At 38.9% G+C, this 17,434-nt stretch overlaps 1 protein-coding gene and 1 pseudogene across 1 annotated transcript in view; both read left to right on the forward strand.

Annotated features, from left to right (window-relative positions):
- The window catches only part of LOC116081753 (prolactin-5A1-like), a 79,759-nt gene extending 63,190 nt beyond the window's left edge, over positions 1–16,569 (forward strand). Inside the window, exon 7 of the transcript XR_004114996.1 lies at positions 16,509–16,569. The gene's annotated coding sequence lies outside the window, so the exon portion shown is untranslated. The remainder of the gene's footprint in view (positions 1–16,508) is intronic.
- Positions 4,448–4,923, forward strand: LOC116081754 (annotated as a pseudogene).
- Positions 16,570–17,434: the final 865 nt, after the last annotated feature.

Genomic DNA, 17,434 nt, shown 5'->3' on the forward strand with positions numbered 1-17,434 from the left:
AGCATGAAAGGGTGAGGTTCCCAGACACCGCAAACCAAGGGGCAGCAGTGTCACACTCACTAAGGAACCTCTCCAGTGTGCTCTTCTTAATTACTAAATTTTTTGACAATAATAGCTCTTGAAGAGCCAGAAAAATTGGGTGCGATTGCGAGGTACCCATCTTCACTTTTGTTTTACTTTTGGTTCACTACTCCACAAAACTTTATCACTCCTTCTTGGAGTTCTTATAGCCTCTACTTCCAAGGTCCTTATTGCTCCATCTCCCGAGGTCCTTATTGCCTCTCCTTCCAAGGTCCTTATTGCCTCTACTTCCGAGGTCCTTATTGCCTCTACTTCCGAGGTCCTTATTGCCCCAACTTATCTGGGAACTTACCAACCGGCTGCCCTGGCTGCAAAAAGTTCTGAGTCTCCTCGAGTAAAGGAGGAGTGAGTTCCCCATTTGGGCCTCCACTTATCGCGTCTGCCTCAACCAGCAAGAAAGATGTGACCCACGAGCTCTTCTTTTAGCAGTTTATTCAGGAACCTTTAACAGTCTTCAGCACCAAGGGCAACGCCCTCGGCCGTTAACTACTCCCAAGCTTAGCCAATCCCAATGGGCCATGTGGCAAAAGCAGACAGGTCACCAAATGCAACCAAGGGCAGCAAGCTTAGCCAAATAAGGGCTTTGTTTACGAGACCACTCGCTCTTGGGATGGCGGAAGCCAGCGCCGTCTCAGGGCATGGCTCAAGCGGCTTTCCACATTTCTTAAATCCCCAAACTGATCTAAATTCCAGAAAAAAGGTTTCCTGGTATCTTTGGTAAATATACTCACAGCAAACATGTTAGCTTCAACTTTGCTTTAGAACAGCAGCTCAGCTCTTCTCTTACACATGGAGTCTTTACAAAGGGTCTTTTGATTAAAAACCCTAAACTTGGAAATGAATGCTAAATGCCTTGTTTTCAGTAGGCATCATTTTAGTGATGGATGTTAGATGATGTTGCCATTTAAAAGCCTATTTGTTTTCCTTGTTCTATACACCAAGTCCATCAAAGTGGAGACATTCTTACATGATCATGCTGATAAAGAATGCTCAGTGTATAGGCTGGAGTCATGGCTCAGTTAGTTAAAAGCACTGGATGGTCTTCAAAAGGTCCTAGGTTCAATTCCCAGCACCCATATGGCATCTCACAATTATCTGTAACTCCAGTTCTAGGGGGAATCCAACACTCTCATACAGGTATACATGTAGGCAAAATATCAATGTACATAAAAGAAAAATGAAAAATTCTCTGTGTAAATGGATAACTATATTTTTAAAAATGGAAGTTATATCAGTCTCCTGTCAGCCAGCACTTGCCGGCATCCACAATAGTGTCTGGATTTGATGATTGAATATGAGAAGGATTCCCAGGTGGCACGTTCTCTGGATTGTCCTTCCTTCAGTCTCTGCACCATAGTTTGTCTCTGCAACTCCTTCCATGGGTATTTTGTTCCCCCTTTTAAGAAGGTATCCTCACTTTGGTCTTCCTTTTTCTTGAGTTTCTTGTGGTTTGTGGATTGTACTTTGTGTATTCTGATCTTCTGGGCTAATATCCACTTATCAGAGAGTGCATACCATGTGTGTTGTTTTGTGATTGGGTTACCTCACTCAAGATGATATTCTCCAGATCTATCCATTTCCCTAAGAATTTAATAAATTCATTGTTTTTAATAGCTGAGTAGTACTCCATTGCTTAGATGTACCACATCTTCTATATCCATTCCTCTGTTGAAGGACATCTGGGTTGTTTCCAGTTTCTGGCTATTATAAATAAGGCTGCTATGATCATAATGGAGCATGTGTCCTTATTACATGTTGGAGCATCTTCTGAGTATATTCCCAGGAGTGGTATAGCTGGGTCCTCTGGTAGTACTATGTCCAATTTCTATAGGAACCACCAAACTGATTTCCAGAGTGGTTGTACCAGCTTGCAATCCCACCAGCAATGAAGGACAGTACCCAACTAATACAGAAGTAGCGGCTCATGGCCATCCATTGGACTGAGTACAGGGTCCCTAAGGAAGGAGCTAGAGAAAGGACCCAAGGAGCTGAAGGGCTTGCAGCCCCTTAGGACAAAATGTATGAACTAACTAGTACCCTCAAAGCTCCCAGGGACTAAACCACCAACCAAAGAGTACATATGGTGGGATTAATGGCTCCAGCAGCATATGTAGCAGAGGATGGCCAAGTTGGTCATCAATGGAAGGAGAGGCCCTTGGCCCTGTGAAGGTTCTATGCCCCAGTGTAGGGGAATGTCAGGGCCAGGAAGCAGGAGAGAGTGCGTTAGTGAGCGGGGTGGGGAGAGGGAACAGGGGTTTTGTTTTGTTTTTGTTTTTGTTTTTTACTTTTAGTTTATTTTCAGAAGGGAAACTGGGAAAGGAGATATCATATGACATGTAAATAAAGAAAATATCTAATCAAAAAAGAAACTAAAAAAAATGGAAATTATTATCATATTTCCAAGCATTTTGGAAGACTCTACAATGTTTATCTCAGACTTGCAGGTATTTGCCTAAGGGAAATAAACTCTAGAAAATAATGTTTTATGCTGTTTGACACCATGTTTCTGCATATTCTCTCATTGGCTTTGGAAAATCACTCTAAGACTTGGAAAAAAAAAAAAACAGAGTCCTTAAGGAATCAGATTCATTGCCCTTTGAACCTGACCAGAAGGTCCTAACACTTGCTGTGGTAATCTGACAATACGAGTTTGATCCCCTAAACTCAGGTAAAATCAGATAGAGAACAGACTCCACAAATGTCATCCTCTGAACTCCACACATCCATGTATACAAGACAATAATAATAAATAACAATTTTTAAAGATTTATTGGCAAATTATATTAAAGTATTTCTCTCTGGCCCCTCAGCATGTCTGCATCAGCAGATTGGGAAAGGATTGAATAATGAGAATTTCTAGTAAGTTCTCTCATGGTGCAGATGCTCCTAGCTAGGTGACTGTAAGCAGCCATTACGAAGCTCAAACTTGACAACCATACCATCACTCAAAAATGTCCCATACATTTAAATATTTTGAATATATTTCATAACATTACATAATATTACAACACTGTGTTGTCAAATTCCTCTTATTTGGCAATAGAGGGATTATTTCCCAAACTCAACATTTGGGTCATGAGCACTAATTAACTCTGATGAGAAAATACAATGGCACAGCTAATTAGCAGCAGGCTATAAAGGTAACCTAGATGGCCCCAGTTATTAGAAATTTCCCCCTTTTTAACTAGTACTTGCCTCCTTTGGACACTGAAAAGTATTTTACATTGAGAAGAAACCATATTTGAAATGAGTGTTAATTGATGTATTTCTCTCTTAGCTATTTACCATAGGATCCATTTTCATGTTTCCATTCTAGATAGAGGCATAGTGACAGGGGTTGTTTATCAAGGGCAGCAGATTGGTGCTAAGCCCCCAACCCTCAAACCCATGCCTATGTCTTCTGTCCATATGATCTTGCTCCTTTTATCCTGAAGTTCACCACACTCTGACCAGTTAGGTGAAGTTAAGACAGGCCTTGCCATAAAGTACTACTTATGTGATGGGCATACAAGATTTATCTTTTTAAAAGAAATTTGCTGTTATTATATGTGATATATATGTATACATACACACGCATGCACTGTGGCACATGTTTAGAAGTTAGAAGACAACTTTATGAAATTGGATTTTTCCTTTATTTAACCTCTGTTTGGGTTCTGAGAATCAAACTTTGTAGTCAGACTGGTTCAACAAACACTTTCACCTTCTGAGCTATCTCAATGATCCCTTTTCTTTTTATCCTTATATCCTTTGCCACTTCATTTTCGATTCAAAATATATACCTATACCAACTTGCAATATTGCTCATGCCACTTTCTGAAAGAATGTAATCTCAGTTTTATAATGAGATTTTTACCACTGATCCAGGTAGTAACTTCTAGTCAATGAGATACATTTTTCTCCCCTACTGCTTATGCTATCACCCACTCTATGTACAAGACCTTTCTGGGACTGTTTAGAATCTGAATCTAAAGTCCCAACCAGAACTTCAGCTTGGAATCCAAAAACAAGTTCCAACCAACAATTCAGGAGGCAAATCTTAGATTTAGTCCATCAGGAGACCCAACTTTGAACCATCTCTACCCATTGATAGTCCTCAGAATGTTATTAGAGGACCCCAATTAGAGGACCAAAGCCAGTTCCCTTTCTATTTGTCTGATACCTATCAGTCACTGCTACCTACCATGCCAATCTGGGACCAATGGGTGTCTGAACCCTAGAATGTAGAGTAGTCTTCAGACTGAAAACCCAGCATCATCCAGCTTGTCTGCTGCCTGACATATTTAGTTAATAGCAAGCAAAGTCTCGAACATCCATCAAATAAAGGTGAGGTCACTTTCCGATCTGCCATCTTGGGAGTAGCACGATGCAGATTTTTGTGAAGACCTTTACGGGGAATACCAATCACGCTCGAGGTTGAACCCACAGGCACTATAGAAAAAGTAAAGGCCAAGATCCAGGAAAAGGAAGAAATTCCTCCTGATCAGCAGAGGTTGATCTTTACTGGTAGGCAGCTGGAAGATGGCCATACTTTGTCTGACTACAACATTCAAAGAGTCTACCCTTCAACTTGTGTTGAGACTTTGTTGCAGTTCTAAGAAAAGGAATAAGTCTTATACCACTCCCAAGAAGAATAAGCATAAGAGGAAGAAGGGTAAGTTGGCTGTGCTGAAATACTATAAGGTGAATGAAAATGGCAAAATGAGCCAACTTCGCCAAGACTGTCCTGATGAATAAGTTGCTGGAGTTTTCATGGGTAGCCACTTTGACAACTGTTGTCTGACTTATTGTTTCAACAACTGTTGTCTGACTTATTGCTTCAACAAGCCAGAAGACAAGTAGTTGTGTATGAGTTAATAAAAAGAAGGAACTCGGGGGTAAAAAAAAAGGCCAAATATCCATACCAAGAAACATCACAAACATTGAGGTCCATGTTTTTGTATCTGTTTTTCTTTTAGCCAAATAGGTCCTTTGGAATAGACTAGACTTTTATTCCCTAGCATTCCTATGTTGTTTTTACTTTTGCTTTTGCTTTTGTTCCATCTATATGAGAATTAAAATTAAAATATGATTTTTGGATTGTTGTATGCAACTGGAAAGAAAAGGGGAGAATGAAATGAGGAACTGATGGCCCAGTGTCCTCACCTCCTGAACTAGCTCAGTAGCTGAAGGTAATGGCCCTTTCTGATCTTTTTTATACTTCAGCCCTGTGCAGGGCTTTCAAATGGTCCAAGACATCTCTTGGACCATTCATGTTGCTGAATCTCCAGGGGATTCTCTCACTGCCTTAGCTCTAACTCCAGTGATGAATGTGAAGGATCCAAGGAGAATCTGAGAAATCAATCTTTTGCTTCCAATTTATAGACTCAATTGATTTGGGAAGATTTTGTTGTTGTTGTTGTTCTTGTTGTTGAAATGCATACCAATAAATTTGTAATCAGTGTCAGAATGCTTAGGAGAATTTTAAATTTGTTACATTTGAAAGTTTAATTTATTTAAACTTCAAAGATTTGTTCATAATTTGGAATCATTTGGGTTGTGAAGATGAAAAATGCATCCAATCAAGCATATGAAGTGGCGTACTTCAATTTGTAAATGGATTTTAAAAATTTTAGGGGGATTTAATTAAGTTTTTAATCAGTCTGGTTGTTTTAAGGGGGCAATTTACTTTGTGTTACTTGAGTTGATCAAACACTAATCCAAGCTCCCTGCAAAGCCTTCTTTATTTTATATTATGTTTGATAGATGTACAAACAAGATAGAAGATTGGAGAACTGAACTTAATGATTTAAGGCAAATTATGTGTCTATTTTGTTTTACTTTAATCAACAAAAAATTAAAACACAAACCACCCGAGCTCTTTCCATGTAAATAGGGGCCCTTGGGCAAAATATACCTTGATACTACTAACAATTCAACTGTCTCTGACGTGTATGTTTGGTAATGTTCCATTTTTCTCTGTATAGCCAGACCCGTTGGTCTGTCTTGGGAAGAATTTCTCAGAGTATGTATTGTAATCTGGACAACCATCTCATCCAAGACAGATGTGCTTTATAATTCATTCCTAGGGCCTTTTATACAGATTCCTACTAATCTGTCTGGAATCTTTCCCCAGGCTGGATCTTCTATTTTCCCTTCACTTTCTGCATTTTTCTTCTCGGCCCTCTTCTAGTTCCTTAAATGGTATAACTTCCTTGTTGTTCCTATCTTATTTCTTGAATAGACTCATTTCCTTTTACCCCAGTCATCTGGTCCAAGTGCAGTTTCTCCTCTGTGGAGCTGGCTGGAGAGTCATGTCCATGGGAAAGAATTAAGGAAGATAAGACAATACACAATTGAAGTTAACCCTTTATTAGACTACAAATGTTCTTTGACATGTTTCTGTGAATTGAATCTCATTATAAGCAACCTGTTTTTTGTTTTGTTTTGTCCTTGTGTGAACACTGGTCCAACTATTAAAGTGGGGACTATAAATCATCAAGATATCTCCTGCAATATGGTGGTGGTCTTATAGCATCTACATGAAGTGCTGCTAACTGGGACTAAGACTAAGTCACAACTTCCTTTGCTTTTTATTTTTTCATATCGGCTCCTTTACTCTCTAATCAGCTCCTCTCTCCCAGAAAGATGCTCTCTTGCTTAAGACATACCCATGACCAACCAGACCAACCTTCCCTTTTTCTTTCTTTCCCATCAGTAGGAGCCCCACTGTACCCCAGGTACTCAGACTCTGAACTCGAGACACCCACATAAATGTAATATTCAAGAGGTTTGTTAAGTTGGAGCTTTTATGCCTCTCTGCCTGTGTTTAATAGTGTTTGCCTTTCCTGCTGGAACCAGAATTTTGTCCTGAACTTTACAGCAATCAGCAGCTTATTTAGTCCTATGAAATCCCTTTCTCTATGTCAATAAACTATGACTTCCAGAGAAATACCAACTGGACACTCCGTACCTGCTGCTGACATACTAAACTAGAGACAGATGATTTTTCTGCCTGATAAGTACAGCAATTTTCCTGGCCTTCTGTTTGTAGCACCTGGATGGTACCACCTGAATTTGTCAACACTGATTGAAACTCGAGGTCTCTTAACTCCCTGAATGTCATTATTCATCTGCTGGTTTTATCCTTAAGAACAGGTCCTGCCACTGGACAGTTTCTCCATCGCAAGTTCCTTCCACTTCCTGCTGTCATTTCTCTTCCTGCTGCCCTGCTTGAGCTCCCAGCATGCAGAAAGCCCAAATGAGTTATTGCCTTGCACATCCGTAGATCAGTTTTAATTGATGTTCACAGGCATGTCTCTAAGTCACTATGGGAGGTCAAGGTGTCTTCTAAATCATCAAGGAAAGGATAAATTATGTTCAGTAAAATTTTATTATTCCCATAATTTCATTCTTTAAAACCTAGTTATCCACATAGGAATATAGTTAACCCTGTATTAATCAGATTCATCAACAGCCCATTCCAAAAAGCTTAAAATTTACTACCTTAGGAAAATACTAGATTGTTGAGTATTTCATTCTATGTTCAAGTTCAGTATTTGCTATCAGTTGCATAGATTTCTGATAGAGTTTAGTGCAACAGGAAGGCATTTTCTAGCAAATGAGTCCTTCACATCTTGACTAATCATAGCAATCCTCAACTATCTACTAATTCTTTTATTGTAGCCATGCCTACAGCCCTATGGGGCATGCTATCATTCTCTCAAATGTAATTCTGAAGTAATTATCAGTGAGAGAATGTCCAAAATATGGCAGCCAGGAGGACTCACTAAATTCTGTACATGTTGCCACCTACTTGGTGTAGAGAGTGAGGTTTTCTGTCTTGTTCCCAGGCTGAAATGAAATGAAGAGTTAAGAAACCATGTGCTATTTCCACACTTTAAGTTTCCTTTTGTCAGTGACTCGAGATGATACACATTGAGATATCAACCCTAGTGGTTTCCCAAGTCACACGGTGAGATAGTTGCCAAGTCATGACTCCGCATGACTTAGGGGTGGAAGAGTTTACTTGTAACCCCTAGAACATTGAGATAGTGGCTCCAAGACTGCAGCAATAATTGCAAAGTACATGCTCATAAAATCTATTTTATTTTGCTCTCCCAGACAGATTCCTATGTCCCCCAATCTGGCTCTGTGTATTATAGTATAATTATAATTTACTTTATGGCTAATATCCTCTTATAAGTGAATACATACCATGTTTGTCTTTCTGGGTTTGGGTTAATACACCCAGGATGACTTTTTTTCTAATTCTATCCATTTGCCTATAAATTTTATGATTTTGGGTTTTGTTTTTTTTTTTTTAACTGCTGAGTAATGTTCCATTGTGTAAATGCACCACATACTTTCTTTATCCATTCTTCTGTTGAGGGGCATCTAGGTTGTTTCCAGTTTCTGGCTATTATGAGTAAAAACACAATAAATATGACTGAACAAGTGTCTTTATGGTAGGATGGAGTGTCCTTTGGATATATGCCCAAGAGTAGTACAGCTGGGGCTTGAGGTAGATTGATTCCCAACTTTCTGAAGAACCACCATGTTGCTTTCTATAGTAGCTACACAAGTTTGCACTCCTTCCAGCAATGGAAAAGTTTTCCCCTTGCTCCATGTCCTTGCCAGTGAACTTTCATTTGTATAATTGATTTTAGCTATTCTAACAAGTCTGAGATGTAATTTCAAAGTAGTTTTGATTGTCATTGTTTTGATGACTAGGGCTCTTGAACATTTCTTTAAGTGTTTCTCAGCTATTTGAGATTCCTTTGTTGTGAATTCTCTATTTAGAGTAGTTCTCCATTTTTAAATTAAATAATTTGGTTTTATTTCTTTGGATAATTGGTTTGTTTTATTTTTTATTTTTTATTTTTTGTTCTCTAGTTTCTTGAGTTATATATATATTTAAATATTAGTCTTCTATTAGAAATGGAATTTGTGTAAAAAAAAAAAACTTTTCCCATTTTGTACATTGCCACTTTATCCTATTGATGTTGTCTTTGGCCCTGAATAATGTTTTCAGTTTTATGAGGTTCTATTTATTAATTGTTGATTTTGGTGTCTGTGCTATTGGAATTCTCCTCAGAAAGTTGTCTTTTGTGTCAGTTTGTTCTAAGCTATTCCCCACCTTCTCTTCTGTAAGGTTTAGAATATCCAGTTTTATGTTGAAGACTTTAATCTACTTGGATGAGTTTTGTGCAGGGTGATAATATGGATCTATTTGGATTCTTCTACAAATAGACATTCAGTTAGATGAGCACCACTTATAGAAGATGCTCTTTTGTGCAGTGTGTATTTCTGGATTTTTTTCATAACCAAAAATCAGGTGTCCATATGTTTATAGACTTATGTCTGGGTCTTCAATTCTTTTCCATTGATCAGTGTCACTGTTTTTATGGCAATACCACATAGCTTTTATTACTATAGCTCGGTAATACCACTTGAAATTAGGGATAAATTTGAAATTTATTGTTTAGGATTGTTTTAGCTATTGTGTTTTTTTGTTTTTCATATAAAATTGAGCATTGTCCTCTCAAGATCTATAAAGAATTGTGTTGGCATTTTGATTGGGATTACATTGAATTTATAGATTGCTTTTGGTATGATGGCAATTTTTACAATGTTAATTTTCTGATCCATGAGCATAAAGATATTTCCATCATCTAATCTCTTTTTCATTGTTTTTTCTTGAAAGACTGGAAGTTTTTGCTATACAAGACTTTCACTTGATTGGTTAGGGTTACCCAAAGCAATTTTATATTGTTTGTGGCTATTGTGAGGGGTGTTATTTCTCTGATTCTTTTGTTGTTGTTGTTGTTGTTGTTATTTTTTTTTGTTTTTTTTTTTGTTTTTTTGTTACATATTTTCTTTGTTTTTTCAAGGCAGGGTTTCTCTTTATAGCCTTGGCTGTCCTGGTACTCACTCTGTAGACCAGGCTGGCCTCGAACTCAGAAATCCGCCTGCCTCTGCCTCCCAAGTGCTGAGATTAAAGGTGTGTACCACCACTGCCCAGCGATATTTTCTTTATGTACACTTCAAATGTTGTCCCCTTTTTGGTTTTCCCTCTGAACACACCCTCTCTCATACCCCCTCCCCCTGCTTCTATGAGGGTGTTCCCCCACCCACCCAATCCCGCTTCCCCATCCTGACATTCCCCTACACTGGGGCATTGAGCCTCCACAGGACCAAGGGCCTCTCCTCCCATTGATGTACAACAAGGCCATCCACTGCTACATATGCAGCTGGAGCTATGGGTCATTCCATGTCTACTTTGGTGGTTTAGTCCCTGGGAGCTCTGGGGGATCCAGATAGTTGATATTGTTGTTCCTCCTATGGGATTGCAAACCCCTTCAGCTCCTTCAGTAATTTCTCTAACTCCTCTATTGGGAAACCCTGCTCAGTCCAATGGTTGACTTCGACCATCCACCTCTGCATTTTTCAGGCACTGGCAAAGCCTCTCAGGAGACAGCTATATCAGGCTTCTGTCAGAAAGCACTTGTTGGCATTCATAATAGTATCTGGGTTTGGTAACGGTATATGGGATGGATCCCCAGGTGGGAAAGACTCTGGATGGCCTTTCCATCAGTCTCTGCTCAACAATTTAGCTCTGCATTTGCTCCCCTGGGTATTTTGTTCCCTCTTCTAAGAAGGACCAAAGCATCCACACTTTGTTCTTCCTTCTTCTTAAGCTTCATGTGGTCTATAAATTGTATCTTGGGTATTCCAAGCTTTTGGGCTAATATCCACTTATCAGTGAGTACATACCATGTGAGGTGTTTTCTGATTGGGTTACATCACTCAGGATGGTATTTTCTAGTTCCATCCATTTGCCTAAGAATTCCATGAAGTCATTGTTTTTAATAGCTGAGTAGTATTGCATTGTGTAATGTACCACATTTTCTTTATCCATTCTTCTATTGAGGGACATCTGGGTTGTTTACAGCTCCTGGCTATTATAAATATGGCTGCTATGAACAGAGGGGAGCATGTGTCCTTATTACATATAGGAGCACCTTCTGGGTATATGCCCAGGAGTGGTATAGCTCAGTCCTCAGACAATACTAGACCAATTTTCTGAGAAACCACCGGATTTCCAGAATGAGCTTTCAATCCCACCAACAATGCAAGAGTGTTCCTCTTTATCCACATCCTTGCCAACATCTGATGTCACCTGAGTTTTGGATCTTAGCCATTCTGACTGGTGTAAGGTGGAGTCTCAGGGTTGTTTTGATTTGCATTTTCCTGATGACTAACAATGTTGAAAATTTCTTCAGGTGCTTCTCAGCCATTCAGTACTCCTCAGTTGAGAATTCTTTGTTTAAGTTTGTATCCCATTTTTTAAATAGGGTTATTTGGTTCTCTGAAGTCTAACTTCTTGGGTTCTTTTTATAAATTGGATATTAGCCTCCATCAGATGTAGGGCTGATAAAGATCTTTCCCCAATCTGTTGGTTGCCCTTTTGTCCTTTTGACAATGTCCTTTGCCTTACAGGAACTTTGCAATTTTATGAATCCCCATTTGTCTATTCTTGATCTTTGAGCATAAGCCATGGGTGTTCTATTCAGGAAAATTTCCCCTGAGCCCATGTGCTTGAGGCTATTCCACACCACTGCTGTCTTTTTTTCCCACTGTATGGTTTTAGCTCCTTTGTCAATGATCAAGTGACCATAGGTATGTGGGTTCATTTTGGAGTCTTCAGTTATAAAGCAGCAATAAAAATAATTCTATAGGGCTGAAGAGATGGCTCAGCAGTTAAAAGCACCGACTGCTCTTCTGAAGGTCAAATCCCTCCCAGCAACCACATGATGAGATCTCATGCCCTCTTCTGGGGTGTCTGAAAACAGACAGCTACAGTGTACTTACAGATAACAAATAAATAAATCAAATAAAAAAAAACCCAAAAGCAAAAACAAACCCCTCTTCCTTTCCCCCCTCTCCCCGCTCACCACCCCACCCTCTCCTGCTTACTGGCCCTGGCATTCCTAAGGGGCTGCAAGCCCTTCAACTCCTTGGGTCCTTTCTCTAGCTCCTTCATTGGAGACCCTGTACTCAGTCCAATGGATGGCTGTGAGCCTCTACTTCTCTATTAGTCAGGCACTGTCAGAGCCTCTCAGGAGACAGCTATACCAGGCTCCTGTCAGCCAGCACTTGCTGGCATCCACAATAGTGTCTGGATTTGATGACTGAATATGAGGATTCCCTGGTGGAGCAGTCTCTGGATTGTCCTTCCTTCAGTCTCTGCTCTATAGTTAACCTCTACAACTCCTTCCATAGGTATTTTGTTCCCCCTTTTAAGAAGGAATGAAGTATCCACAATTTGGTCTTCCTTTTTCTTGAGTTTCTTGTGGTTTGTGGATTGTACTTTGTATATTTAAGGTTTTTTTCTTTTCTTTTTTTTTTTTTGGAGGGGAACCTGGGAAAGGAGATATTGTATGACATGTAAATAAAGAAAACATCTAATAAAAAAGAAGTTATTCAAATATTATGGCATATAATAATTTGTATATTACAATATCCATGCCATATTTCAAAATACATATATATATTTGCTCTTTGAAAATGATTGATTTCATAATATCAACAATGGTGCTTCGTGACTTTTGAATTCCTTATCCTAGTACCTGCCATCATTGATCCCACAGTATATTTTCAAGTCATTGTGACTAAACATGTTAATAGATACATTTGCACTTGGTTTAGGTTTTAAATACTTCTAAGACAAAGAAGAGCTTATTGATAGCTTAAAAATTGATAAATAAACGTATACATTTTGAATAAATTTTCACTTATTTATACCACAAAAAATAAATAAATAAATAAATCTTAAAAAAAAAATAATTGTTTAGTTGAGGGAGTCACTACAACATGATGAACTATATTAAAGGGTCACAGGATTAAAAACGCTGAGGAGCACTGTTTCAGAGTGTTCAGGTATGATGTTAAGTTGCATGTATATGACCTCTCCAATTTTTTTATGCAGGTATGAGCTTTCTTCTTAGCACTGTTTTTTTCATTGTATTCTATAAGTTTGGCTATATTTTCATTGAATTCTAGGATCTCTTTCTCTCTCTCTCTCTTTGTGTGTGTGTGTGTGTGTGTGTGTGTGTGTGTGTTGACCCATTTTTCAATCTGTAGAGATTTGTTCATTTTCCAGCAGTTTTAAAGGTTTTTTTTTAGTTGTTGTTGTTGTTGTAGTTGCTATACAGTTTTAATTCATGATGGTCTGATAAGATGCAGGGAGTTATTTCAATTTCCTTGTCACTGTTTAGACTTGTTTGTGTGGTAAATTTTAGAAAACATTCCATGAGGTGAAGAAAATATTTCTTTGTGTTTGAGAAAAATGTTTTATACGTATCTATTAGGTTTGTGTGTTTGTTTGTTTTTTATTTCTATTTTCAATTTCAGGTCTTCAAGAATTTTATTTATTTTCAAACACTGTATTTTCCTGGATTTCTTTAAGGGATTTGTTCATTTCCTTTTTAAATACCTCTATCCTATTCATAAAAGCTGTTTTAAGGGTTGTTTATTTTCTTCTTCTTTCTTGTGCTTCATTTATGCATCATCTATTCAGGGTCTTCTTTGTTAGGATAGCTGGGCTCTGAGAAATATTGCCCTGGGCTATCATGTTTTTTTGTTTTTTTGTTTTGTTTGTTTGTTTGTTTGTTTCAAGACAGGGTTTCTCTGTATAGCCCTGGTTGTCCTGGAACTCACTTTGTAGACCAGGCTGGCCTTGAACTCAGAAATCTGCCTGCCTCTGCCTCCCAAGTGCTGGGACTAAAGGCCTGTGCCACAGCCGCCTGGCTGCCCTGGGCTATTGTTGATTGTGCTTTTTTGCTAGCATCTAGGCATCTGAGTTTGGGATAATTAAAGCTCTAGATATAGGTTCCCTCATTTGTCTTTGTTGGGTAGGTGTTCTTTTCCTTGGATTTTGTTTCTTCTCTGGATTTTCAGAGAGTGTGGTGGCTTTGTGTAGCTTGTTTTTCTGAACGGTTCAGCTGATATCTTCATGAGGAATGCCTGCTGTATTTTAGGCTTGGATACTGGGATGAGCTGAGGGGGAAAGGTTGGAAAAGGTCTTTGTGATCTCTTGTGGGTGAGGTCAGACAGGAAAGGAAGACAATAGCAGATTTCTCAGATTTCTAGCAATGGAACTTGAGTTGAAACTCCAGGGATTGGATGTGGGTTTGCCTTCAGTCTACTTGTTGGGTTAGCAGGGGGTGCTTACTGGAATTGGGGTCTGGGAGAAAACAACAAGTTGGGGAGGAGAACAGGAGGGAATTGTTTGTGGTATCTATATGATATTTAGGAAGGGGTGAGTAAAGGCTGCAGCTGGTGTTCTGTTGCAGTGCTAGGGACTAGACAGGGCGATTGGGTCTAGGGGGACACCCAGAGAAGAGAAAGTCTGTGGGCATCCTACCTGGTTTTCTGGCAAGCATGACCTTTGGTTTAACAGAAGGTACCTGATGGAATTGGGGATTGGGATTCAGGGGTGAGCTGGGGGAGGGATATTAGCAGGGGCAGGTGATGTGGGCAGGAGGGGGAAGGGAAGGCTGCTGCTGGTGTTCTATTACAGCACTAGGGATGAGACTAGGGGATTGGGTCTGGGGAACAGAGAGGGGAGATGTTCTACCGATCTCCACCCTTTTCATTATTATAATCACACAAAAGAGAGTCTGCATGGTCTTTCCTTGTATTTTCCCAGTCCCTCCTATTAAAATTGTGCTCATATTATCTAAAGATCAAGTTTCCACTTTTACCTTATGACATTAATGGCATAGTTGATCTCTTAAAGCAAGTTAAAACAGGGGCTAAAAAGAAATTAAAAAACAAAGACTCTGAAATTTTGCTTTCTTAGTTCATTTAGTTAATTCCTTCTCAGTTTCATTTGCTTCTCATCCCCTAGACCTCTTTCTTGTATGCTGACATGACCCAGGCACAATTTTCATAATTTCTTTTTATCCATACTAATTTCCTAAGCCACCTCTTTTGGCTGGTGAGATAGACAGTTCCATAGATAAGAGTACTTGATATGCAAGTATGAGAACTGGAGTTAAATACCCAGAACTCACTTAAAAAGCCAACCATGTTATACATACTTGTTATCCCAGCATTGGGGTATAGAAGCTAGCAGGTCTTTATAACTTGCCAACCAGCCAACCTAGCAGAAAATAGTGAGCTTCTGGTTCAGTTGGAGAGCCTCCCTCAAGGGAATAACATGGAGAGTGAGACCTAGCTGAAAGTGAGCAAAGAGTGAGATCAAGAGCAAGAACACATATCATGTTCTGGTCTCTTTATATATGTGCACCCTAATATGCACTTACCATTCATGCATATGTACATACATACCTCACTCTCCTCCAAAATGAGATCTTCATTCTAACACACTTCCAAATATATCACCACTGCTGACTAGATACGCAAACTCCAGTACAGACACACAATTATCGAAATCTTCAGTTCTAAAGAGATTAAAGTAGGTTGATTATTTTGATTTTTATTCTGCCTGTGCCGAAGTGCAAGACGGCAATTTTTGCCATACCATCTGGAAAGTGAGTTTTAATTCTGTTTTTGGTTTTTGGTTTTTGGTTGTTTTTTTTATTTGGTTTTTTTTTTTTTTTTTTTTTTTTTTTTGAGAAAGTAAGCACTCTGAGAAAGAAGACCCATCTCTACATAACTAAGAATTCCAAATGGATCAAAAGTGAACTTAGGTTTTTTTCCTTAGCATCCAGCACCGGGTTATCATATATAGCTCTATTTATATGTTAAATGCCTTTTCAGTTATCTTTGCATGTTTAGATATGCAATTCTTTCCCCTGTTCTTTCTCTTATAAGCATATCTAAGCTTTGTAATTTTAAGACAGGTTGTAACTGAAGTAATTAAACTTCACTTAGACAATTAATTTAGGGCATGTTACATTAGGTTCAAAACCTGGACTCTTCAGTATTAATTTTGAATATTTGTTTTACTCACTCCAATAGTATTTTAAACTTACTTACTTTATTTATTTGTTTACTTATTTATACTTCCCCTTGAAAACTTGTGAAACATAAAGTGGTGATTCAAAGTTACAGCAGCCTTGGTAAAACAGGGCACAGTCAGTAGACGTTTCGTATTGCTAATGTGTAGCATGTAGTTTTACACTATACCTACATTTGCTCTGGGAAGTAACTATGATACCAGCTCTCTCCTAGTTTCCCTTGAATCCTCAGATAAAAGACACAGATACACAGTTGTTCCTTTTTATCTTGTCTTAAGACACAATTGTGAGTCCCTATCTCACACCTAGAAAAGTGTGCCCTTATCAGTTTCTTATCTCAGTCTCTCCCACTTGCCTTAAACTTCAGTTGCTAAACTCCCCTGACTACCCACCTATGGAAGCAGCCTGTGTGGCTACTCCGCTTTTTTGACAGAAGTCCCTCCTATTCCTTTTGTCCAGTAATTGGCCATGGCTTCCTTTACTGAGAGATCAAGAACCATCTGGGAAGAGGACCTTAGCAGCATCCTTTACTGAGAGATCAAGAACCATCTGGGAAGAGGACCTTAGCAGCAGAACCACCCCCTACACTATTGAGGTTTGGAGAGGGCTTTACAATTGAATGAGTCACTTTTCTGTAGGTGTTAGCTGCCTGATTTAAATAATAATGAGATCAAAGCTTGTAGTTTCAAGGGACCTCTTTGGTACTTAACTCCCTATCACCTGTTTCCCTTATCTTTACAGTGAATGCCAGGGGATAAACAGTTAAGTCTCCTTTGCTATGCTTTATCAAGTGGATTTTGCAGGCTAGTATCTTTGCCTTCTCTGCCTCTGGTAGAAAACAAACCCTGACTGTCCCTATGATCTCTGAAATGGAGTCTATGCTTTCTGTTATTCTGGTTTTAGGGACATATGTCATCCCTTTGTTTGGAGAATCTTTCTGGCTGGCCATTTGTATAAAACTCCTGATTCTCTTGTGTTCTTAAATAATTCCTCTCCCTTTTTATGAGGATGAAATCAAGAAGCTCGAGTATCTGGATACCTCTTTCCGGATCCTGTGTGGCTGATATCAGAATCAGCCATGTGACCTACCTCAGCACATGTCTTTAATCTCACCACTCTGGAGGCAGAGTTTTAGTCTAAGTTTCTGATTTAAGTCAATTTGAGTTTAAGTTTCTGACTATTGCAACCAGGAGTAATTACTGACTTTGACTTTCATTTCATACCCATCAAATGTGGACACTGAGGTTGAAATTATAGCCATTTTCTTTCCTTTTGTTTGTCTCTCCCTCTTATTCTCAAATGTGTGTTTTCATGTGTATATGGAGACCAGAGGACAGATAGTCTTGAGTTTCATTTCTTCTCAGGCACCATCTACCTTTTGTTGT

This window comes from Mastomys coucha, unplaced genomic scaffold (assembly GCF_008632895.1).
Source record: "Mastomys coucha isolate ucsf_1 unplaced genomic scaffold, UCSF_Mcou_1 pScaffold7, whole genome shotgun sequence".
Classification (NCBI taxonomy): Eukaryota; Metazoa; Chordata; class Mammalia; order Rodentia; family Muridae; genus Mastomys; species Mastomys coucha.